The following is a 27246-nucleotide window of genomic DNA, read 5'->3' as shown; positions in this document are numbered from 1 at the left end:
CTTGAGGAAAATCGACATAATTCCCTGCATGATATCAGATCATAATGCTATATTCCTAGAAATCAACAACAAAAAAACCAACAAGAACCCCAACGGCAACTGAAAACTGAATAGCACACTCATAAACAATAAATGTATAGTGGATGAAATAAAAAATGAAATTGCAAAATTCCTGGAATTGAATGACAATGAGAACTCATCATACCAAAACTTATGGGACACAATGAAGGCAGTCCTCAGGGGAAAATTCATAGCACTCAATGCCTTCATAAAAAAGACAGAAAGATCCCAAATCAATAGCCTAACCATTCACCTCAAGGCATTGGAAAAAACAAGAAAAATCCAACCCAAAGAGCTCCAGAAGGAAAGAAATAATTAAAATCAGAGCAGAAATTAATGAACTGGAAACCAAGGAAACAATTAAGGCAATTGACAAAACAAAGAGCTGGTTCTTTGAAAAAATAAACAAGATTGACAAACCTCTGGCCAATTTGATCAAGCAAAAAAAGGAGAGACTCCAAATTAACAAAACTCAAAATGAAAAAGGAGAGATCACAACAGACATAAGTGAAATTGGCAGAATCATCAGGACTTATTTCAAAGACCTCTACTCCACAAAACTGGAAAATGTGGAGGAGATGGATAAATTCCTGGATGCATATCATCTACCAAAACTAAACTCAGAGAAGATTAATCACCTTAATGAACCCATCAACTCAGGGAGATTGAAAAAGTAATAAAAAACCTCCCAAAAAAGAAGAGTCCAGGACCAGATGGGTTACCAGCTGAATTTTGTCAAACCTTCATGGAAGAATTCAAACCAATCTTCCTAAAACTGTGCCACACAATTGAAGAACAGGGAAAGCTACCCAACTCCTTCTATGAAGCTAGTATCACCCTAATCCCAAAACCAGGCAGGAATGCCACAAGAAAAGAAAACTATCGGCCTATTTCCCTAATGAACATAGACGCAAAGATCCTCAACAAAATACTCGCAAACTGAATCAAACAAAACATCAAAAGCATTATCCACCTTGACCAAGTGGGATTTATCCCAGGAACAAAAGAGTGGTTCAACATATGAAAATCTGTCAATGTAATACACCATATAAACAAGCTTAAACATAAAAATCACATGATCATTTCGAAAGATGCAGAAAACGCCTTTGACAAGATACAACATCACTTCATGATCAAAACATTGGAGAGAATCGGCATGACAGGTTCACATCTTAACATAATAAAGGCAATATACAAAGCTCCAAAGGCCCAAATAATACTTAATGGAGAGAGACTGCAGGAATTCCCATTGAGATCAGAAACAAGACAGGGATGTCCTCTCTCACCTCTGCTTTTCAATATAGTTCTGGGAGTCCTAGGCCAAGCAATAAGGCAGGAGAAGGAAATAAAAGTGATACAATTTGGAAAGGAAGAAGTTAAGTTAGCTCTATTCGCTGATGACATGATTGTATATGTAAGAGACCCGAGAGACTCCATCCCAAAATTCCTGAAGGTGATAAACTCCTATAGCAAAGTAGCAGGATACAAAATCAATGCAGAAAAATCAGTAGCATTTCTGTATGCAAATGACAAAGATACAGAAAAAGAAATAAAGGACATAGTCCCATTTTCAATAGCAACAAAAAAAAAAAATACCTTGGAATAACGTTAACCAAGGAAGTAAAAGATCTATACAACGAAAATATAAAAACTCTCAAAAAAGAAATTGAGGAGGACTTGAAAAGAGGGAAAGACCTCCCATGCTCCTGGGTAGGCAGAATTAATATTGTGACGATGACAATCCTACCAAAGGCAATATATAGATTTAACGCAATTCCAATTAAAATCCCTACAGAGTTCTTCACAGAGATAGAGAAAATGATCTCAAATTTCATATGTAAAGGTAGAAGGCCTCACATATCCAAACATATCCTCAGCAAAAGAAATACCTCTGGTGGCATCACCATACCCGATATAAAGCTATATTACAAAGCCATAGTAATGTAAACAGCATGGTACTGGCATAAAAACAGGAGTATAGACCAATGGAATAGACTTGAGGACCCAGATTTTGGGCCAAACAACTATAGCTACTTAATATTCGACAAAGGCCCAAACAATATAGACTGGAAAAAAGATAGCATCTTCAACAAATCGTGCTGGACAAACTGGATAACCACATGCAGGAAACTAAAACTTGATCCACACATTTCACCATACACAACACTCAAATCCAAATGGATCAAAGACCTCAACATAAGACCAGAAACTCGAAAACTACTGGAAGAATATTTAGGAAGTACTTTCCATGATATAGGAATGGAAAAAGACTTCCTGAATAAAACCCCAGTGGCTCAAGTTCTTAAACAGTCACTCAACCATTGGGATCATATGAAGCTGAAGAGTTTCTTTACAGACAAGCATATAATAAGCAAAGCCAATAGAAAACCCACAGAATGGGAGAAAATATTTGCAGGTTATCCAACTGATAGAGGCCTTATCTCTAGAATTTACAAAGAACTCAAAAGTCTAAACAATAAGAAGACAAATACCCCACTCACAAAATGGGGCACAGAGTTAAACAGGCAATTCACAGAGGAAGAGATACAAATGGCAAACACACACCTAAGAAAATGTTCATCATCCCTAATCATCAGAGAAATGCAAATTAAAACAACTATGAGATTCCACCTTACCCCAATAAGGATAGCCAACATCAAAAGGTCAAATGAAAATAAATGCTGGTGAGGATGTGGAGAAGCAGGGACACTCATTCACTGTTGGTGGGAATGCAGGATGGTACAACCACTTTGGAAAGCAATATGGAGACTCCTGTAAAAGCTGACTATAGAAATACCAAGAGACCCAGTTATACCATTACTGGGCATGTACCCTAAAACCTTCAAACCAAAAGCCAGAGAGATTTGCTCAACCATGTTTGTAGCAGCTCAATTCGTAATAGCTAAAAGCTGGAATCAACCCAGATGTCCATCATTAGAAGAATGGATAACAAAGATGTGGTATATCTACACAATGGAATTCTATACAGCAGTAAGAAAAAATGACATAAAGAAATTTGAGGAAAATTGGTTGAACCTGGAACAGATCATTCTCAGCGAACTTACCCAATCACAGAAAAAAAATCGACACATAGTCTCACTCATCTGCAACACCTAACGTGAATCTGCCCAAGATGCCTTACATACCCAGCAAGCACCTCATGGACTAGACAATAAGATGGATGGGAGGGCGGGGAGGGAATCAAAGGGTGGAAAACAGTAATGCGGACACAAACGGCAATGGTACCATAAAATTCTACTTCCTAAAAGACAGACCAAATGGCTGAACCTTCACTAGACCCTTACAGGAAACACCTGAACTACAAGACACTGGAGAGGGTAGGATCAATACTGACCTAAATCTCCCACATCTTCCCTCTCCCCCTCTCCCCTCTATCTTTCTCCTCTCTAACTCTTGTATATTAGTTATGTTCTTCCTCAATTTCTTAGTGGACACTGACCTGTAACCCCCACTTCCAGCTTGGGCCTACCATCCACAATGAGCTTTTGATCAGAGAAACCTACAACGTTTCCCAAAACAATGACAGACTTCTGTCAGAGTACTTGATGACCCACAAAAGGCCAGTGATAAGACCCTATTGCTGAAGAGTCCATACACAGCTGACGCGTAAAATGGAAAGACATGGCTGGAAGCCAGGAATCAGTCCCCAGACAGTCAGCATGTCTAGTGCCAGAAGGCGCTACATAGGCGACTGGGGGAAATGACCAATATCTGTCCAAGCAACACATTGTTTAACCTAATTAGCAACAAATAACTGGATGTGATGCCCACACAAGTGCAACAGTGGTACACAGCCATGGTGAGGAATCAATTGCTCTTGATTTGGCTAACTGATCCACTCAGTGGTACTAGACCCATAGCTGGAGCTGGGAAACAAGTCAGAACCATACCCAAACACAAACCCACTCTACAATATTAAGCTACCATCAATCACGGGGTATAAGAAGGCCTAAACCTACCATACTGTCTATCAAAAAAGTAAGTCTTATCTCAATTTTCCGGGTGCTAACTTACTCTCTGTTTGAGAATCTGCTTCTCTTTTCCAGATAGATGCAGATCCTAAGAAGAGAGCTGCCCCAACATACCTCAAAAGGCGCCCAACTGAAACTAAGGACATCTGGCGAAATAAGCATGGGTTATTTTTTCCTGTGAACCGGATACCAGCACAAAGGGGAAGGAGACCAACACAGAGAAAAATCAACTCCTACGAAATCAGAGTGCCAGAGCCTCAGAGGCCCCCTACACCTCAGCACTGAAGCAGACCAAAAATGAACCCAGCATGGCTCAGGGAAATTTTGCAGAAGAGGGGGCGGAAAGAATGTCAGAGTCACATGTTGGGTCATGATTTGCAGAGACATTTATCATACCAATAATTGGGGGCTAACTCCACAATGCACAACCCATTTTCATTAACAAGGAGGGTCTAATGGGAAGGGGTAGATCACAGATGAGCCTAAATAATGGTTCCAAACTGCCTGTATTTACTGAAAAGAAAACTAATAAATTAAATTATTAAAAAAAAAGAAAGAAATCTTATTTCAGTGGGAGGGCATGTGGTCTGGAGTGAGTAGGCCATACCCGTTTCTGCCCCCTCCCACTTCCTGGGTCTGATTTTTCCCGTGCAATTAGTGTGTGGATAGGTATGGCCGTCTGGAATGAGTAGGATGGAACCATTTCTTGTCCCTTCTCACAGTCCAGGTCTGGGTTCCTTGCATGGTTAGTGTGTGGGTGAGTGCAATGGTCTGGAGTGAGTAGGCCAGGCCCCTTTCTGGTACCCAAGCACTGCCTGGGTCTGTGTTCCTTGCACATCAATATGTGGGAGGCCACATCCATCTGGTGTGAGTAGACCAGACCCCTGTGTCTGGGCCCTTCCCACCTCCCCAGTCTAGGTTGTCTGCACTGGTCCATGTCCTGGAAGGCTCAGCATGAAGTAGGCCAGATCCCATCTCCCTTGCTCCTCATAGTCCCCTGGTCCTGGTAGGTCCCACTGTGCCTTTCTGATGGAGGCCTGGCCCTTGTGTGAGCTGTGGCATTTTGCTCTGGTATCTTGACTGAACACTAAGTTCCAATATCCATGTTCCCTGACTCAGAGGGTGAATGGGCCAAAGGATAGAAACTTGCTTCAACTCAATAAAATAAACAGTATTCCTAAAATGGGTAAACAATAATGCAAAAAAAAAAAAAGAAAAAAAAAACAATAAGAAAACAGATATCTCCTTCAAAGATGCCTAGTCCTACTATGGAAGCGTCCAATGAAACCATAGAGAAATCAACAGAAATTCAATCCCAAAATGAAAAGACAATAACAAATGCTTAATTTGAAGCAAACTACTAAAGAACCAAACTTGTATTGATGAAATTAAACAGAATCATCTCCCAGAGACTTCATCTTTTGACAGTAGGGTTAACTTGATAAAAAAAAAAATATTAGAACCCTTAAAATAAATATGAATAAATTGAAGGTAAGTCAAGAAATGGAAGATCTCAACAACTGGTTGATTAAGCTTAATGAAGACTTAATCAATGCAAGAATGAACTACAAGAAGAATTGAGAAAATCAGAATTTAAATTAGAATCACACCTTAAAAAAAGAGATGGACATTATACAAAACAACACAACAGAAAACAAAAATCAAATAGAATTTATGACAACCTTTCTAGAACACTCACCAACACAGTTACTCATGTAGAAGACAGAATCTCTGACCTGGAAGATAAGACAGAAGAAATAAATCAGGAGGCCAAAAACTTTGATAAGTTCAAAACATCAAGTCAACAAAATACAAGGTAACTGTGTGACACTCTAAAATGACCAAATATGCAGATCATGGGTGTACCAGAAGAGAGGAAATCCAGACCAGAGGCATAGAAAACATACTCAAAAAAATTATTAAAGAAAATTTTCCTAATATTGCAAAAAAGAGGCCCATGCAGATACAAGAAGCCCACAGAACACCAAAAGGGCAGGAAAAAAGAAGAAATTCTCCAAGACACATATAATAGTTAAAACCCTTAACAATAAAAACAAAGAGAGAATGTTGAAAGCAGCAAGAGAGAAGCAATTCAGAACATACAAAGGCAACCCCACTTGAATAACATTAGATTTCCCAATGGAAACACTGAAAGCCAGAAGGGTCAGGAATGGAACACTTCAAAGACTGAAGAACTATGACTTCCAACCCTAGCTACTTTATTCAGCAAAAGTATCCCTTATAACATATGGTGAAAGGAAAACTTTCCATGAAAATAAGTCAACTCTATAATTATATGAACACAAAGCCAAACATACAGAGAATAGTTGAGGGAATATTCCACACAGAACAGTTAAACAACCAATCTCAGCAACCAACAAGAAGATCACAATAACCAAAACAGACCAGGCTCAAAACAGTACATAACACAAGTAAGCACCCATCCCCATAAAACACCTCATTATGGCAGAGATTAATTCAAACCTCACAGTAATAACCTTAAATATTAATGGTCTTAACTCATGCATCAAAAGACACAGGCTATCCAGATGGATCATTTTGCATCTGCTGTATTCAAGAAACCCACCTCACCACTAAAGATACAGATGCCTCCTCAGGGTGAAAGGTTAGAAAATGATATTCCAAACAAATGGAAATAAAAGCAGGTGTTGCTAATTTAATATCTGATAAAATAGACTTCAAACCAAAAGTAATCAAGAGGACAAAGAAAGCCACTTCTTATTCATCAAGGGAAAGACTTGTAAAGAACACAGCACAATCATAAGTATGTGTTCCCCAAACACATGGGCACCACAAATTATAAAACAAAATCTACTCAACAATAAAACAGAAATAAACACCAACAACCATCATATTTAGAGATGTCAATACTCCACTATCATCAATAGACAGACCATCCAAGCAGAAAATCACAGGGAAATAATACAGTTCAAGAACATCATAGATCAACTAGACTGAAAATATATGTACAGAACTTTCCACCCCAACTCTACAGAATACATATTCTTCTCAGCAGCCACAGAATCTTCTCCAAAATTGACCATATATTAGGCCATAAAGCATGCCTTCATAAAGTCAGGAAAACTGAACTAACTTCCTGCACTATGTCAGACCACAATGCTTTAAATCTAGAAATTAATAATAATAGACACATCAAGAATGCCACCAACTCCTGGAGACTACACAACTCACTTCTACCCAGGAATGGGTCATGGAAGAAATCAAAAAAGAAGTTGTACATTTCCTATATTGAATGATAATGAAAACCCAATGTATCAAAACTTATGGGACTCAATGAAGGCAGTCATAAGGAGAAAATTCATAGCCCTAAACTCCTACATTACAAATACAGAGAGATCACAAATCAATATCCTGACTGTCCACACAAAGGTTCTGGAAAAACAAGAAGTATCCAACCCAAAGAGCTCCAGATGGAAAGAAATAATCAAGATTAGACCAGAAATTAAGGAACTGGAAACTAGGAAAACAATTTTTAAAATCAATTAATTGAAGAGCTGGTTCTGCAAAAATAAACAAGAATGACAAATTCCTGGCTAAAGTGATCAAGAACAAAAAAGAAAAGTCTCAATTTAACAAAATCAGAAATGAAAAATTAGAGATCACTACAGACATCATTGAAATTGGAAGAATCATCAGGGCATACTTCCAAAGCATCTGCTCCAAAAAATTAAATAATCTGGAAGAAATTGATGAATTCCTAGACACATACCACCTACTAAAACTAAACTCAGAGCAGATTAATCTCCTAAACAAACCTATAACGTCCATGGAAACTGAAAACATAATCAAAAACTCTGCACCACCAAAAGTCCAGAACTGGATGGATTTTTACCTGACTTCTACCAATGCTTCACAGAATAATTGAAATCTATTTTTCTCAAAATATTCTGCACAATTAGAGACAAGGAAATCCTCCCTGACTCCTTTTATAAGCTAGCATTGCCCTAATAGCAAAACCAGACAGAGATGTAACAAGGAAAGAAAATAATAGGCCTTTATCCCTAATGAACTTAGATGCAAAGATCCTGAACAAAATCCTTGCAAACAGAATTCAACAACACATCAAAAGCATTATCCACCTTGATCAACTATAATTCATCCCAGGGACACAGGGATGGTTTAACATATGGAAATCGGTCAATGTAATATACCACATCAATAAACTGAACCATAAGAACCACATGATCATCTCAATTGATGCAGAGAAGACCTTTGACAAAGTACAGCACCACTTCATGATAAAAACACTGTGAAGAATAGTCATAGAAGGTTTATATCTCAACATAATAAAAGCTATACATAAAGCTCCTAAAGCCCAAATAGTTCTCAATTCTTAATAGAGTAAAGCTCAAGGAGTTCCCACTGAGATTAGGAACAAGACAGAGGTGCCCACTCTCGTCACTGCTCTTGAACATAGTACTAGAAGCACTAATCCAAGCAATAAAACAGGAGAAAGAAATAAAGGGGATTCAAATTGGAAAGGAAGAAGTCAAGTTAGTCCTATTTTCAGATGACATGATCCTATATATAAGTGACCCAAAAGCCTCCATCCCAAAACTTCTAAAGGTTATAAATTCTGTTAGCAAAGTGGCAGTATACAAAATTGATGCACAAAAATCAGTAGATTTTCTATATGCAAAGGACAAGTATACAGAGAAAGAAATCAGTGAGATTGCCCAATTTTCAATAACAACAAAAAGTTAAATATCTTGGGATAATGCTATCAGAGGATGTGAAGGAACTATATAATGAAAAAATAAAAACACTCAAGAAAGAAATAGAGGTGGACTTAAGAAGATGGAAGGAACTCCCATGTTCCTGGATAGGTGGAATTAGTATTTTGAAAGTGGCAAGTGTACCAAAGAAATGTACACATTTAACACAATAGCAATAAAAATACCAGCATCATTCTTCGCTGAGACTAAGAAATTGATTTCCAAATTCATATGGAATTGCAGACGGCCTTAGATATCCAAATATATCCTCAGCAAAAGAAAAACCTCTGGCGGTACCATGATACTGATCTAAAGTTATATTTCAAAGCCACAGTGACAAAACAACATGATACTAGAACACAAAGAGAAATATAGACCAATGGAACAGAATTGAAGACCCAGACATTAGGGAAATCAACTACAGGTACCAATAAAGTAGACTGGAGAAAAGACAGCATCTTCAACAAATGGTGTTGGACAAATTAGATGACCATATGTAGAAAAATGAAATTAGACCCACTCATTTTGCCATACAAATGGATTAAAGACCTCAATATAAGACCTGAATACTTCAACTACTGGAAGAAAAAAAAATAGAAGGCACATTCTATGATATAAGACTGGGAAATGACTTCCTGAACAAAACCCCAATAGCCAAGGAAATTAAACAAGCAGTTAACCAATGGGATCTCATGAAGATAAAATTCTTTTCCACAGACAAACATAGCATAAGCATAACCAATATATTAGCTACTGAACGGGAGAAAATCTTCACCAGCTATACCACTGACAGAAGCCTAATATCTAGAATCTACAAAGAACTCAAAAAAACTAAACAATGAAGATTCAAACAACCCACTGCATAAGTGAAACAGGGAACTAAATAAGGAGTTCTCAGAGGAAGAATTACAAATGGCTAACACACATTTAAGAAAATGTTCAACATCCTAACCATTAAGGAAATGTTAATTAAAACAACTATGAGATTCCACCTTACCCCATTAAGGATAGTGAACATTAAAATATCAAATGAAAACAAATGTTGATGTGGCTGTGGAGAAATAGGAACACTCATTCATTGTTGGTGGGAGTGTAAGCTGGTACAACTGCTGTGGAAATCAATTTGGAGATTCTTGGAAAGGATGAAAGATGAATATGGAGTTACCAGCAAACCCTGTTATTCCTTCACTGGGCATTGACCCTAAAAGCTCCACATTTCAGTACAGAGGTATTTGCACAACCATGTTCATAGCTGTTTAATTCATAATTCCTAAAAACTGGAATCAACCCAGGTGCCCATCATTGGTTGAATGGATAACCAGGATGTGGTATATCTACACAATGGAATTCTACTCAGCAGTAAGAAAAAACAACACATTGAAATTTGTAGAAAAATGGTTGAACTTGGAACAGATCATTTTAAGTGAACTCACACAATCACACAAACACAATCATCACATGATCTCACTCATCTGCAGTATCTGCACTTCCTAATGTGGATCAGCCGAAATTGCTGACATAATTGAATAGCATCTTGAGGCTTGGACAATTGGGAGGGTAGGGCTTGAATTAAGGGAAAGGTGGGGGCAGGACACAACATCTGAACCCAAATAAAAATGACAATAGAATCATATATCCTGGAAAGCAGACTAAAGGGTAGAACTTTCAAGCAAAACTTAGAGGGAGCACCTGAGATGAAGAAACCTGGAAAAAGTGAGTCAAAACCTAACCTCAGAGTTCTTCTGTTTCTCTTTCTTTTCTGGCTTTTTCTTTTTCCTTTTGCCTTGGTGCTGGCCTATAATTCCCTGTTCCAGTATGTGATCTACATCCACAATGAGCTGTTGATCAGAAAGACCTACTAGATCTCCCAAAACAAACCAGACAGACTTCTGTCTGAGAACTTGATTACTCATCAGAGGTTAATAGTAAGACCCTACTGCTGAAAGACAACAAACACTGTGGCACAGACCATGGAGAGACCTGATTGGAATCCAGAAGAGAGCCAGTCCTCAGATAATGAGCCCATCTCATGCTGGAAAGCATTACATGAGCTACCAAGGGAAAGTGGCCAACAGCTGTCCAAGCAACTCAAAGTCTAAGTGAATCAGAAGCAAACAAACTGATGTGATGCTCACACAAGTGAAATAGTGGCATGCAGTCATGGTGGGTAACCAACTGCTCTTGGGTTGGCTAAGAGATCTGCTCAGTGGAAAGGAAACCATATCTGAAACTGGGAAACAAGTCAGAATCATATCCAGATAATGATTCTGCTTTCCATTGTAAATCTCCCACTAATCATACACTATAAAACCCTTATAATTCTCTGTAAATTAATAATAAAGGTTACCCCATTTAACTGTCATTTACCTCACTATTCATTGGAGAATCTGCTTCTCCTTTCCTATGGGAACTGGACTTGAGTAGGTAAATGACCCAGTGCACTCCACTCCTGCCCCAGCTGAAACCACAAAGGAATTTGGGAAATGAGAAATAATGATGCTCTCATATTTAAACTGATATCAGTACATGTGTGATAGAGAAAGATACTGAGGAATTCAACACCTACCAAACCAGACATCTAATTGCTCCTCTGTTCCCATCACTGAAATAGACTTAAAATGTTCCCAGCATGGCTTATGGAATTTTTCACAAGAGGGGTCAGAAAGATTGTTAGCACCACAAGTTGGGTCATTTTGCACAGAGACATTGCCTGTCCCCCATAACTGGCTGCTGCCTCCATCATGCATGACACACAATTCCCATGGGATTGACCTGCATCCCCAATGAGGAAGGCCTCTTCAGAAAAGGGGAAGGAAAGAGGAAAACAATGGTACCAACATGTGATGTTTACAAACAAAATATGTCCATATCTAATAATAAAAAAAAGAAAAAAAGAAATCTTATTTCAAATCCTAACTATAATATTTAAAAGTACTGTAAGAATGAGTGATAGCCACTCCAAAACTCCACTTTCCATTGTACATATCACTTCTACTATTATGCCATTTGGGGGTTATTTCATGGAATAATAATGTATGTGTGTTGATCATAATGTACAACTACACAATACAATACTCTTCGAAACCCAGGATCCATACTTTTACATTTGTGATAAGCTATTACACCTCTGTGAGGTACACTTTCAAAATACTTGGTTATTTTCTTGTGTTTCCCATATATACAGTGTTCAAAGTTTGAGCAAATAACATGATCTTCGACATGAAAATAAATAAATACTAAATATGCATATTGTAAATGCCTACCTAGACAAACCTTACCTTAACCTTGTATAAGAGAAAGGGGATATGAAGATATCTGAAGATGGAACGTGGGAGGTCTTATTTTATCTGGTCATTGGTTATTTTCCTTTTTTTAGTTTTACTCACCTAATAATGATAAGTAATTTTTTTTATTATCCTTTTTGGCTTCAATTTGATATTCTCATCTACTTTTCAATAAGTGAGATTGGAGATAGAATGGCATTGTTGCTTGTGCCTCACAAAAATATACTGTGAGTCTAAGCTATCTGAAATCATTAACAATAGTGCTTCTCAAGCATATCATATGCATTGTAAAGATCAGTGATGCCATGTTTGTTCTTGATTCTAATTGAATAGGAAGTCATGAATGAAGAGGAGTAGTGGTACATATTTCTAGATTTTCTAAACAACTGGCCAACTTTTATCTCATCTTGCCAGAGGACACTTCAATGCTAGTGACTTATTCTAATCATTTTCTTTCTCAACCTGTGACTATGGAATTCTATATGTCTTCACATTAGTGGAAGTTTTGTTTTAGAAGGTTGAAGGTAGTAAGGACAAAAAGAAAAGGCCAGTCTAAGTAAATAAAGACAGGTGTCATAGCTGTAATTGCAAAGGCATAGTGAGTTTTCTCTAAGGGAGAGATGTTGGGTCTTACTGTTGGGAGAATATAAAGTACCTGATAAAAATAGACACTAGAGGGCTGGAGAGATGGCTTAGCGGTTAAGTGCTTGCCTGTGAAAACTAAGGACCCCGGTTCGAGGCTCGGTTCCCCAGGTCCCACGTTAGCCAGATGCACAAGGGGGCGCACGCGTCTGGAGTTCGTTTGCAGAGGCTGGAACCCCTGGCGCGCCCATTCTCTCTCTCCCTCTATCTGTCTTTCTCTCTGTGTCTGTCGCTCTCAAATTAAAAAAAAATTAAAAAAAAATAGACACTAGAATGACTAGGTAAATTCTCAGAGAAAAAGATAATGCTTAAGTATCTTTTTATTCTTTTTTAATTTTTATTGACAATTTCTACACTTACAGAAAATAAACTATATCTGCCTCCTCTCCCAATTTCCCCTTCACAACTCTGCTCTCCATTATATCCTCTCCCTCTCTCCATTAGTTTCTCTTATGATTTGAGGTGATCATCTTTTTCTCCTATAATGAGGGTCTTGTGTAGGTATTGCTAGGCCCTCCAAGGTCATGAATATCAAGGCTAATTTCAGTCTGGACAGTTGCATTGTAAGGAGTGGTACCCTTCCTTTGGCTCTTACATTCTTTCCACCACCTCTTCCACATGGACCCTGAGCCTTGGAGGGTATGATAGAGATCTTTTGGTGCTGGACACTCCTCCATCCATTCTTCTCAGCACTATGTTGCCTTTTGTGTCATCACCATTTGAAATGAGAAGTTTCTCTAACCAGAAGTGAGAGTAGCATTAATATATAAATATGAACATTAAGTGTAGTGCTTTCAGAGCAGTTTTGTGAGAATAATATATACATTTATCCAGATAAGAGCAGGCTTTATACCACGAAGGCTCATGACCTCTCCTTCCATGGGATTTTCATTAGGTTTTTAGTACCAGGCATGTATTCCCTCCCATAGGGCAGACCTTGAGTACAATTAGAGAGCAGTTGATTTCCCTCAGAGCAAACCTGCCACTATTGCACTTGTTTGGTCATTTGGCCTGTCTGGCCAAAATTGAGGCTTCCAGTGCCTTCTGTTTTCACTGATGATGATTTATGTCTCCCATAGGGCTGCTTACAGTGCAGCATTTTCCAGATTTCAGTTGGCTGGTCTGCAGGAAGAAGGTTTTCTGCTCAGCACCAGCTTGATTTCTCAGTGACTCTGCATCTCACACATATGAAGTCTTCAGCAATAGGGTCTTACCATCTGTTTCTCAAGGAAAACCAAGGTCCTTGGCAACAGCCTGTAATGTTTTGGGGGCAACAGGGACCACCATGGCCAACAACTCACTGGAAGGTATCACATCCCTGGCACTCAAAATTTTCTACTAACAATCTATGGCTTCTGGATGTGCCATAATTCAAAAGATTAGGTTCTCATAGGTCTTATTCAGCATATCTTGAAATTTGATTAACCCTTCCACCTGCACATCTTTTACCCAATCTCTTCCTCTGGGCTTGCTTAGGCCCTTTCCCTCCCTTAATCTGTATATGTATACATACATACATACATATATGTATGTTTGTAGAAAACTTTTTTTAGATGTTTATATGCCATCTGTACTTCTTCTGATGAGAACTTTCTATTTAGTTCCATAGCCCATTTTTAATTGGGTTGTTTGATTTATTATTGTTCTGTTCTTTTGAATTCTTTGTATATTCTGGATACTAATCCTCTGTCATATATATAGCTGGCAAAGATTTTTCTCTCATTCTGTAGGTTGTCTTTTTGCTCTATTCAAAATGTCCTTTGCTATAGAAAAGCTTTGTAATTTCATGAGATATCAGTAGTTGATTAGTGGTCTTATTTCCTGAGCAATTGGGATTATATTCAGAAAGTCATTGCCAATGCCAATATGATGAAGGGTTTCACCTACCATTTCTTCTAGCGATTTCAGAGCTTCATGTCTGATATCAATGTCCCTGATCCACTTGGACTTAATTCTTGAGCATGGAGGAAGACAAGTATGTATTTTCATCCTTCTATATATAGATGTTCAGTTTTTCCAGAACCACTTGTTGAAGAGGCTATCTTTTCTCCAATGAATATTTTTGGCATTTTTGTCAAAAATCAGATGGTTTTAGCTGCTTGGATTAACATCTGGGCCCTCTATTGTGTCCTATTGATCTATATCAATCTACATGTCGATCTTTGTGCCAATACCATGCTACATTTACTACTATGGGGTTGTAATACAGCTTAAAATTGAGTATGGTGATACCACCTCCCTTGTTTTTGTTGCTCTAACTTGTTTTGTTTTAGAGGTTTTTGTGCTTCCAAATGGATTTTATGACTTTTTTTTTCTATTTCCATGAAGAATGACATTGTAATTTTAATGGTGATTGCATAAAATGTGTAGATTGCTGGTACGATTAACAATTTCACAATACTGATTCTTTCAAGCCAAGAACATGGGATGTCCATTTCCTTGGGTCTTCTGCAGTTTCTTACTTGAGTGTTTTAAAGTTATCGTTGTAGAGATCCATCACTGCCTTGGTTAGGTTTATTCCATGGTACTTTATTATTATTATTTTTTTTCTGAGGCAATTGTGAATGGGAGAGATTTCTGGATTCCTTCCTTTGCATGTTTCTTGTTAGTATATTAGAAAGCTACTGATTTCTGTGTGCTTATTTTGTGTCCTGCTACATTGCTAAAAGTGCTTATCAGTGCTAACAGATTGCTGGTAGAGTCTTTAGGGTCCTTTATCTATTGAATCATATCATCTGAAAATAATAATAATTTGATCTCTCCCTTTCCTATTTGTATCCTTGTATGAGTGTCTATTGCCTTATTGCTATTGGTAAGACTTTCATTAGTACAATAAATGAAAGTGTGGACAATAGACACCCTTTTCTTGTTCCTGAATTTAGTGCAAAATCTTCAAGATTTTTCCCATTTAGTACTATGTTGGCTGTAAGTTTGTCATAAATAGCTCTTATTATGTTGAGATATGTTCTTCCTATTCCCAGTTTCTGTAATACTTTTACCATGAAAGGATGTTGGATTTTGTCAAATGCCTTTTCTGCTTCTATTGAGATGGTCATGTGATTTGTCTCCCCCAGACCATTTATTTGATGTATTACATTACTTGGTCAGGGTGAATGATATTTCTGATATATTCTTGTATTCTGTTTGCCAATATTTTGTTCAGAATTTTTGCATCTATGTTCATGAGGGAGCTTGGTCTATAATTTTATTTTTTTGTTCTGTTTTTGTATGGTTTTGATATCAGGGTGATGCTGGCTTCATAGAAGGAGTGGGGTAGAAGTCCTTCCTTTTCTATTTTATGGAAACTTTTTAAAAGCAGTGGAGTTAGTTCTTCCATGAAGGTCTGGTAAAATTCACCAGTGAATACATCTGGGCCTGGAGACATTTTATAACTGCTTGGATCTCCATACTCGTTATAGGCCTATTTAAATTGTACATCATCTCTTGATTTAATTTTGGTAGGTCATATGAATCAAGGAAATCATCCATTTTTTTCAGATTCTCAAACTTAGAGGCATATATATTACTTTGATTTTCAGTATTTCTTTTGTATCTGTCGTAACAGTGACTTTTTCAACTCTAATTTTATTAATTCTTGTCTCTTCTGGTCAGATTTGCTAAGGGTTTACCAATCTTATTTATACTTTCAAAGAAGCTACTCTTTGTTTCAATGATTCTTTGGAGTTTTTTCTTTCTATTTCATTAATTTCTGCTCTAATCTTCATTATTTCTTCCTACCTACTAATATTTTGTTTGCCTTGTTCTTTTTCTAAGAACTTAAGGTGATACATTAAGTTGTTTACTTGTGAAATCTTTAATTTCTTAAAATATACACTTAGAGCTATAAATTTCCCTCTTATAACTGCCTTCATTGTGTCCCAAAGGTTTTAGTATGTTATATTCTCATCATCATTTGATTCTATGAATTTATTCATTTCCTTTCTGACCCACTCAATAGTATCCTGTTTAGTCTCCATGAATTTCTGTATGCTCTATAGTTTTATTTGTTGCTGATTTGTAGTTTCATCCCCTTGTGGTCAGATAGAGTACAAGGGATTATTTCAATTTTCCTGTATTTTTGAGAGTTGCTTTGTGTCCTAGTATATTGTCTAGTGAATGTTCCATGTGCTGCTGAGAAAAATATATATTCTGTAGCATTTGAATGGAATGTTTTGTATATATCTGGTAGGTCCATTTATTCCATGACATCATTTAATCCAGATGTCTCTCTGTTGCTTTTTCTCTGGGATGAGCTGACAATTGCTGAGAGTGGAGGATTAATATCACCCACTACAATTGTGTTTTGTGTTATTTGTATCTTTAAGTCTAATAGTGTTTATTTGATGAAATACATTTAGGATTGCAATGTTCTCTTGTTGCAATATTCCTTTAATTAGTATAAATGATCTTCTTTATATTTCCTCAATAATGTTGGTTTGACGTTTATCCTGTCAGACATTAGGATAGAAATTCCTGCTTGTTTCCTAGGCCCATTTGCTTGAAATACCATTTTCCATTCTTTCACCCTAAGACAGTGTCTATCTTTCATTGAAAGATGAGTTTCCTGCAGACAACAAACAGCAGTATCCTGCCTTTTAATCCATTCTGATTTTTCTTCAGTATTTCTATTTCCTTACTCACATCTTATAATGACCTCCTTATTTCATTAAGCTGGTTTCCTGTGTTCTCTTTCAGGAGTTTGTTTTCTTCTTTAATTCCTTTGCTTTCTTCTTTGGTTTCTTCTTTGAGTAGAGATACAACCTTTTTTATTTTTTTTAATCCTTGTCAGGTATTTCATCTAAAAGTCTCATTGGTGATCATTTCTGATGGATGTATTATTTTTGTTTGGATTGTATTGTCTTGATTCTTTGTGTTTCTTGTATCATAATGTAGCAACTTTTGTATCCTGAATTGATTTGATACTTGGGTTTTCTACTTATCAGCGGTGATTTTAGATGTAGTGATCCAACTTTATATACTTTCAGGATATGAGTTTAAGGTGCCAATTTTAGCTCTTGTACCCCAATCCAATTGCAGAAATAATCCTGGGTGTTGACTTTGCTTCCCAAGCAATAATCCTAGTGAACTGGGTGGAACAATTTACTGGCAAATCCTAAAATTCAACTGCACAATATACACATTCAATAAAAACTAGCACAGAGTATGTAACTGTGGGGATTCAAAGAAACAGATAGTCTTATAAAGCCAAAATAAGTGCATGTGTTGTTCTACACCCTTAATCCTGTCAGTTGGGAGGAAGAGAATTCTGTTCTGAATTTGGTTTCCGGTCACCCTGGATCTGAATCAGACCCTGCCCACAATAATTATTGAAGTGAAAGACAAAGACCTATATCTGAAAGCATCAAAGCCAGCAATATTCAACCCCCAAATACAGGTTATTTAAAAATGGTAAATCCAAGCTGGGCATGGTGGTGCACACCATTAACCCCAGCACTCAGGAGGCAGAAGTAGGAGGATTGCCATGAGTTCGAGGCCACACTGAGACTCCATAGTAAATTCTAGGCCAGCCTGGGCTAGAGTGAGATCCTACCTAGAAAAGCCAAAAAAAAAAAGAAAGAAAGAAAGAAAGAAGGAAAAGAAAAGAAAAGAAAAGAAAAAGAAAAAGAAAAAGAAAAAGAAAAAGAAAAACAAAAACAAAAACAAAAACAAAAACAAAAACAAAAAGAAAAAGAAAGAAAGAAAATGGTAAATCCAACCAAGAATATGTAACCTATAACCTGCCCTGACATGGGAAGAGAGATTAGGACTTCAAGTACAGGCCTATACCTATTATTATTATCATTATCATTATTAGTATTTTATTTTTGGTTAGTTGGCCTTGTTACCTTTTGGGGTGATTTTCAATCTCACCAAGGCCGAGTGCTTACCTCAATTCCCCTGTGTTGTGCTGTGGAGCTTGAGTTCTGGTCATCTGTGCTGGATGTGCTGCTATCAGGGGCTGAATGATGGAGGTTTATGGTTCTGATAATTGGTGGATGGGAGAGTACAGAAAGCTTGGAGTTTCTCACATAGATCTGCCTGTATCCCTTTCAGTAGCTCCTTAGTTTATCCTAGTTGGCTTTCCTTCCAATTTCTTGAGTTTTTAAGGAGGCTGATGAGGTTGTAAAATCCCTTTGTTTGGTCTCTGCTGCTGCAGCTTGGTATGCCTGGTGGGTAGTGCCAGGCGGGCGCTTGGATCATAAGGATCAGTGGGCTGCAAGCATCTCAGTAAGATTCTGGTCATTTTCCTCATTTCTGGTGGGTCGTTGTCTCCTGCTTCTCTGTTGTGACTAAGAATAAACTGTACTCCTTTGCTTTTCAGAAGAGTGTATTTTCTTCTGGTTTTCCTTAAATCCTTCCCTTGTGTAGTTTGTCATTGCTTCTGTGCCATCATCTTAGTCAGAAGCTTAACTATTCTTGTCCCACCTAATCATACACTATAATTTTTTTTTCTATTGACAGGGACACACAAATTGAATAAATTAGTATTATAATCTGACTACTTAGTACCATATGCTATTTCAGTGAGAAATACCTAAAAATTGTTTGCTGCTCCATCATTGGCTCTGGGGTTTTGAATGTTCATGTAATGTTAGAAGTGAGCTTCCCAAAATCTAATATTGAGTCTAATATCCACCTCCAGCTCTTGTTTCAATATGGACTTTTATCTGTTGTGATAGTCATGCATATTAAATAATGCTGCCTCAATCTACTTAAAATTCTAAGACACTTATCTCATGAACATAAGTCCAGAGATCTGGGGAGTTAGTTGGTTCAACACCAGTGGTTATTAATAAGGAAACAGGTTCATTCTTTCCTTCATCTTTTTGTTTATTTTCATTTTATTGATTTAGCTTGGGATAGAAAAAGGCTTCTTGGGTAGAATTAAATCACACATAAAGTAAATAGAAAAAAGATAAATTGACAAAGTGATACTAGAAAAATAAAATAAACTTTAATAAAAGATATGAGAGGATGAAAAGATAATGCACAGACAGAGAAAATATCAGTGTATTATATACCTGGAAGAGAATATGTGTTTGAGAAACAGAAAGATCACTTAACTTTGTGCTGTCCCATACCTGTAGTTGCAGCAGATCAGAGATAGAGCCCAAGAACAGCCTGAGCTACATAGAATTTCCAGGCCAGTTTATGCTACAAACCAAGAATATTTTCCTCTAAAATTTATTTAATATTTAATAAATATAAAAATCCTCCTACTTACACAGAAGTCCAGTTATTTTTAGCTAGGATCCACATATGAGAGAAAATATGTGATGTTTGGTTTTCTGGGCCTGGTTTACCTCAGTACAATCCTTTCCAGATCCATCCATTTTTCCTGAAATTTTCATAATTTTATTTTTCTTTATCACTGAGTAGATCATTGCCAAGACCCTTGGTTTACCACCAGAAATATATTGTAAGACCCTATTGCTGAAGACTCTACATACTTGAGCTGCAAAGTAACTGAGAAATCCTGCTAGAGCTGAGCTGAAAACCTCCTCCATGTAGACCAGCTGACAGAAAGCTAGAAAAAGCCATGCTGCACGCAGTAAAATGGAAGAGAGAGAAATCACCAGTGAAGATACCTAACAGTGGACACTGAAAGCCTTGTATTTGGCCAGCAGGCCAAATGAACCAATGGGTGCAACAGTGGCACATTTGTTATGGGGGCCATGAGTAGCACTCTAATTTGACTAGAGGCTTGCTCCATTGGAGGGAATATATCCCTGATACTGAAAACCTACAACAGGGGAAGTCACACACCTAAGATTGTAACATCTGCTGATGTCTGGCTAAAAGTATATATTATGTGCACTTTTCTTAATGTTTATACCCATATATTAATGCTACTCCCACTTTTGGCTAGAGAACTTTCTCTTTTCAGATGGCAGTGACCTTGGGATGCCTCAAGAGGCAGCATGGTGCTGAGAATAGGTGACAGTGGAGTGCTCAGCCCTGAAATATCTCAATCACAAGTTCCATGGCTCATGATCCATTGCAGAAGAGGTGGCGGAAAGATTGTAAGAGCCAAAGGAAGGGTAGGGCACCTTACAATATGCTCCTCCAGACACAAAATGACCTGAATATCCATGACCTCACAGTGCCTGACACTACCTACACAGGATCGTCATAATAGGAAGAAAAGATAATGACATCAAAATAAAAGAGAGACTGATTGAGAAGGGGAGGGGATATAATGGAGAGTGGAGTTTCAAAGGGGAAAGTTGGGGGAAGGAGGGAATTAGTATGGGATATTGTTTATAATTATGGAAGTTGTCAATAAAAATTATTTTTAAAAAGTCTTGATTAAAAACCAGATAAATTTTGAGTAAATATTTCTCCCATAACAAAATGTGATAAACAATAAAAGATGTTCAATATCATTGGTCACTAGAAAAACACAAATTCATATCATGATAGATATCCTACACATGCACATGAACTGGTGAAATATTAAAAGACTGGGGCTAGAAAGATGGGTTAGTGGTTAAGGCACTTGCCTGTGAAGCCTAAGGGCCCAGGTTTGATTACCTAGTAATTCCCTAGCAATACGCTAGATACACAAGGTGTCTACAGATCATTTGTAGTGGCTGAAGCCATGGCACACCCATTCTCTCTCTCTCATATAAATAAATAAAATATTAAAAGACTGAAATATCATATGCATGTTGACCTGAAACAATAGAATTGGAAAGCAATTTGACTCAATATAGATGTATGTATACCATGTGATTCAGCAACTTCCAATGCTAAGCACTCATTTTAGAAAAATATGGGCTTGCAAAAGAGTTGTACAAAAACACATAGATTAATTTTAACAGAATTTGGCATGCCATACTCATAAATTTCTTCTTTTTACCAATGTTTAAGGGTTATCCAAAGTCAAATGTACCTTATGCTTTGCTCACACAATGTACTAATTGTTCATTTACTACTGGTTTGGAGCTGTTCAATACAAATACCAGTGAGTACCTGTATGCAGCAAAAGCTGTAGCCACAGTAAGATCAGCAGTGACAGCAACTGTATATGTGCTTAAACTAACCTCTTCTGTTTATTTCCCAAGCTGCTTTCTAGCGGCAGCTAGTCCATTCCTGGTCTGGAATTCTTCCATGTCTTGTGTTCTGATCCTAGGAACAATTTGCCCATTCTGAGTAGGAAAATTTTAGGATTGAATTTTATACAAATTCAGAGCTTTACCTCCCAAATAGGGAACCTCCAAATTGTTGGTCAGGGAGTTGACAGTGGCTCCTACAACAATATAGGTAATTGAAATTCCTCCTCATTGCTGACAAAAGCTAGATGAACCTTTCTACAAAGGATAGACATTATCTCAGGGTGAAAGGTTGGAAGACGGTGTTTCAAGCAAATGGGCCTAGAAAACAAGCAGGGGTTGCTATCCTAATATCAGACAGGGTAGACTTTAGTCCGACGTTAGTCAAGAAAGATAAGGAAGGTCACTTTATATTGATTAAGGGCACACTCCAACAGGAGGACATTACAATCCTAAACATATATGCACCTAACATGGGGGCTCCCAAATTTGTCAAACAAACACTATTAGAATTAAGGTCACAGATAACACCAAACACAGTGGTGGTGGGTGACTTTAACAACCCAATCTCATCAATTGACAGGTCATCCAGGGAAAGAATAAACAGAGAGGCATCTGGACTAAATGAGGTCATAGAAGGAATGGACCTAACAGATATATAGAGGACATTTCATCCAAAGGCTGCAGAATATACATTCTTTTCAGCAGCACATGGAACATTCTCTAAAATAGACCATATATTAGGACACAAAGCAAATCTTAACAAATTCAGGAAAATTGAAATAATTCCTTGCATTCTATCTGACCACAATGGAATTAAACTACAAATCAGTAGCAAGAAAGGCTATAGAGCATACACAAAATCATGGAAACTAAACAATACACTACTAAATGATGAGTGGGTCAATGAAGAAATCAAAAAGGAAATCAAAAAATTTATACAGTCAAATGATAATGAGAACACAACATACCAAAATCTCTGGGACACAATGAAGACAGTTCTAAGAGGTAAATTTATAGCCTTAAGTGCCTATATTAAGAAATTAAAAAGGTCGCAAGTAAACGACCTAATGCTTTGCCTTAAAGCCTTGGAAAAAGAAGAACAAGGCAAACCAAAAATCAGTAGACGGGAAGAAATAATAAAGATTAGGGCAGAAATTAATGAAATAGAAACAAAAAGAACAATCCAAAGAATTAATGAAACAAAGAGTTGGTTCTTTGAAAGGATAAACAAGATTGATAAACCCTTAGCAAATCTGACCAAAGGAAAGAGAGAAGAGACACAAATTAATAAAATCAGAGACGAACAAGGTAACCTCACAACAGATTCCAGAGAAATTCAAAAAATCATAGGGACATACTATAAAAGCATATACTCTACAAAGTATGAAAATCTGAAAGAAATGGATGATTTCCTTGATCTATATGACCTACCTAAATTAAATCAAAGTGAGATTAATCACTTAAATAGACCTATAACAAACATGGAGATCCGAACAGTTATCAATAATCTCCCAACTAAAAAAAGCCCAGGCCCGGATGGATTCACTGCTGAATTTTACCAGACTTTTAAGGAAGAGCTAACACCATTGCTTCTTAAGCTTTTCCAGGAAATAGAAAAAGAAGGAATTCTACCAAACTCCTTCTATGAGGCCAGCATCACCCTGATACCAAAACCAGGCAAAGATAGAACAAAAAAAGAAAATTACAGACCAATCTCCCTCATGAAAATAGATGCAAAAATTCTCAACAAAATATTGGCAAACAGAATACAAGAGTATATCAAAAAGATCATTCACCCTGACCAAGTAGGCTTTATCCCAGAGATGCAGGGATGGTTCAACATACGCAAATCTATAAATGTAATACATTACATAAAGGGGTTGAAGGACAAAAATCACATGATCATCTCATTAGATGCAGAGAAAGCATTTGACAAAATCCAACATCCCTTCATGATAAAAGTCCTACAGAGACTGGGAATAGAAGGAACATATCTCAATATAATAAAGGCTATTTATGACAAGCCTATAGCCAACATATTACTAAATGGGGAAACACTGGAAGCTTTTCCACTAAAATCAGGAACAAGACAAGGGTGTCCACTGTCCCCACTTCTATTTAATATAGTTTTGGAAGTCTTAGCCATAGCAATAAGGCAAGAGACACACATAAAAGGGATACAAATTGGAAAGGAAGAAATGAAGTTATCATTATTTGCAGATGACATGATTCTATACATAAAGGACCCTAAAGACTCTACTAGCAAGCTGTTAGAGCTGATCAAAACCTACAGCAATGTAGTAGGATACAAAATAAATACACAGAAATCAGTAGCCTTCATATATGCTAACAACAAACACACAGAGGATGAAATCAGAGAATCACTCCCATTCACAATTGCATCAAAAAAAATAAAGTACCTTGGAATAAACCTAACCAAGGAAGTAAAGAATCTCTACAATGAGAACTTAAAAACACTCAAGCGAGAAATTGCAGAAGACACTAGAAAGTGGAGAAACATCCCTTGTTCCTGGATTGGAAGAATCAATATCATGAAAATGGCAATCTTACCTAAAGCAATCTACACATTTAATGCAATCCCTATCAAAATTCCAAAGGCTTTCTTCATGGAAATAGAAAAAACAATCCAAAACTTCATTTGGAATCACAAAAAACCTCGAATATCTAAAATAATACTGAGCAACAAAAAAGAGGCTGGTGGTATCACCATACCTGATTTTAACTTATACTACAGAGCCATAGTAACAAAAACAGCATGGTACTGGCACAAAAACAGACATGTAGATCAGTGGAACAGAATAGAGGACCCAGATGTAAGCCCAAGTAGCTATAGCCACCTGATATTCGATAAAAATGCCAAAAATACTCATTGGAAAAGAGACAGCCTCTTCAGCAAATGGTGTTTTGAAAACTGGATAAATATCTGCAGAAGGATGAAAATAGATTCTTCTCTCTCGCCATGCACAAGAATTAAGTCCAAATGGATTAAAGACCTTAATATCAGACCAGAAACTTTGAAACTGCTAGAGGAAAAAGTAGGGGAAACACTTCAACATATTGGTCTTGGCAAAGACTTTCTGAATACAACCCCAATTGCTCAGGCAATAAAACCACAGATTAACACTGGGACCTAATGAAATTACAAAGATTTTGCACCGCAAAGGACACAGTGAAAAAAGCAAAGAGGCAACCTACAGAATGGGAAAAAATCTTCGCCAGCTATATATCTGATAGAGGATTAATATCTAGGATATACAAAGAACTCAAAAAGTTAAATAATAAGGAATCAAACAAGCCAATCAAAAAATGGGCTATGGAGCTAAATAGAGAGTTCTCAAAGGAAGAAATACGCATGGCATATAAGCATCTAAAAAAATGTTCTACGTCACTAGTCATCAGGGAAATGGAGATTAAAACTACATTGAGATTCCATCTCACTCCTGTCATATTGGCCACCATCATGAAAACAAATGATCATAAATGTTGGCGGGGATGTGGAAAAAAAGGAACCCTTCTGCACTGCTGGTGGGAATGCAATCTGGTCCAGCCATTGTGCAAAACAGTGTGGAGGTTCCTAAAACAGCTAGAGATTGATCTACCATATGACCCAGCTATAGTACTCCTAGGCATATATCCAAAGGACTCATCTCATTTCCTTAGAAGTACATGCTCAACCATGTTTATTGCTGCTCAATTTATAATAGGTGGGAAATGGATCCAGCCTAGATGTCCCTCAACAGATGAGTGGATAATGAAGATGTGGTACATTTATACAATGGAGTTCTACTCAGCGGTAAAGAAAAATGAAGTTATGAAATTTGCAGAAAAATGGATGGACCTGGAAAGTATTATACTAATTCAGGTAACCCAGGCCCAGAAATCCAAGCGCCACATGTTCTCTCTCATATGTGGATCCTAGCTACAGATGACTGGGCTTCTGTGTGAGAATGAAAATACTTAGTAGCAGAGGCCAGTAAGTTGAAAAGGAGACATAAAGGGTGCAGAAAGGAAGGGAGGAGGATACTTAATAGGTTGTTATTGTATATATGTAATTACAATGATTGTAATGGGAAGGTAATATGATGGAGAATGGAATTTCAAATGGGAAAGTGTGGGGGTGGGGAGGGAGGGAATTACCATGTGATATATTTTATAATCATGGAAAATGTCAATAAAAATTAAAAAAAAAAAAAGCTAGATGATACCCTAATTGCTGAAGACACCACATATTTTGGTTGCTGGACATAGAAAAACTAGGCTGGAACTACGCTTGACACTTCCTCCTTGAAAGCTATTTTCTTCATATTTAAAAGTATTATGCAAAGTGCTCAAGGAGGAAAGCTATCAATAGTTCTACCCAGCTGGGGACACTTTATTCCATCACCAACCTGCCTGACAAGATATGCCCACTGATGCATTACTGTCTTGAATGTTAAGGGAGCAAGAAACATCTTTCTGATTGGATTTGAGGCTGTTCTACAGAAGGGAATTTATTCCTGGCCAAAAGCCTATGGCTAGAAACATAAGCCCTTATTGTGCGTTCAACCTCAAAGAAAACATCTAAAACACCATCTGCTAGGATCATAGAACTTTGCAAAATGGGGTGGCAAGGACTGCAAAATACTGTTTCCAGGATACTGCATTAATTACACTAATTACACATAGGAACTCATATCAGCTGTGGATTCCTGTACAAGACTAAACCTGAAAATATTTCACTGTCATGGAAAGAGGATACCTGAGACCCCAGACCTACCAGCATAATCAACAACTGATCATGGTTATTAGGATGAAGGGTGTTAGGTTTATCCATGATGTAGCCACTGGCTAAGTTGCTCATTCCAGTCATGATTATGCAGGCAGCACTAATGTAACTCAATGGGGGAAAATTGAATGTAAGTGTGATGGGAATTAATGTGGTAGAAACATGTTATTAATATAAGGGTGAAGGGGACAAGACTGGGTAATTAGAGGGAATAAGATAAACATACATTATATACATGTATAAAAATGTCTAAAATGGAAAAACATTTTTAAAAAATTTAGAAGGAATGACATCAGCAAAAAAAATAATAATAATTAAAATGGATACCTAGTACATAGAATACAGAAGGTGGGGACAGAGCAAACTAAAACACCAAGAGATTTAGCTTTCTCTGATAAGATCCAGGATTTGTTGTTGTGCCAACATTGCCTGCCATTATCCTTCATCCTTAATAGACCTTTTCTTCTGTTCAAATTTCAAGACTTCGCAGAGATAAAAATCTGACTGCAGAGGTTGAGCGTGCACAAGAAGTTCAAAATGGAGCATCACTGACATAATACTCAGTCATACTTTGCTTACAAGAAGTGTTCCAGTGTAGCTTTGGCATTACTCAGGGATAGTTACAGTGCAGAGAAGCCTACAACATAGCAAGGAAAACTAATTTAG

General features: G+C 37.2%; 1 pseudogene; it reads right to left on the bottom strand.

The window, feature by feature from the left end:
- Window positions 1-26664, bottom strand: part of LOC101596571 — a 34514-nt pseudogene extending 7850 nt beyond the window's left edge.
- Window positions 26665-27246: the final 582 nt, after the last annotated feature.

This window comes from Jaculus jaculus, chromosome 9 (assembly GCF_020740685.1).
Source record: "Jaculus jaculus isolate mJacJac1 chromosome 9, mJacJac1.mat.Y.cur, whole genome shotgun sequence".
NCBI classification, from domain to species: Eukaryota; Metazoa; Chordata; class Mammalia; order Rodentia; family Dipodidae; genus Jaculus; species Jaculus jaculus.
This window is presented reverse-complemented; position numbering and strand designations above follow the sequence as displayed.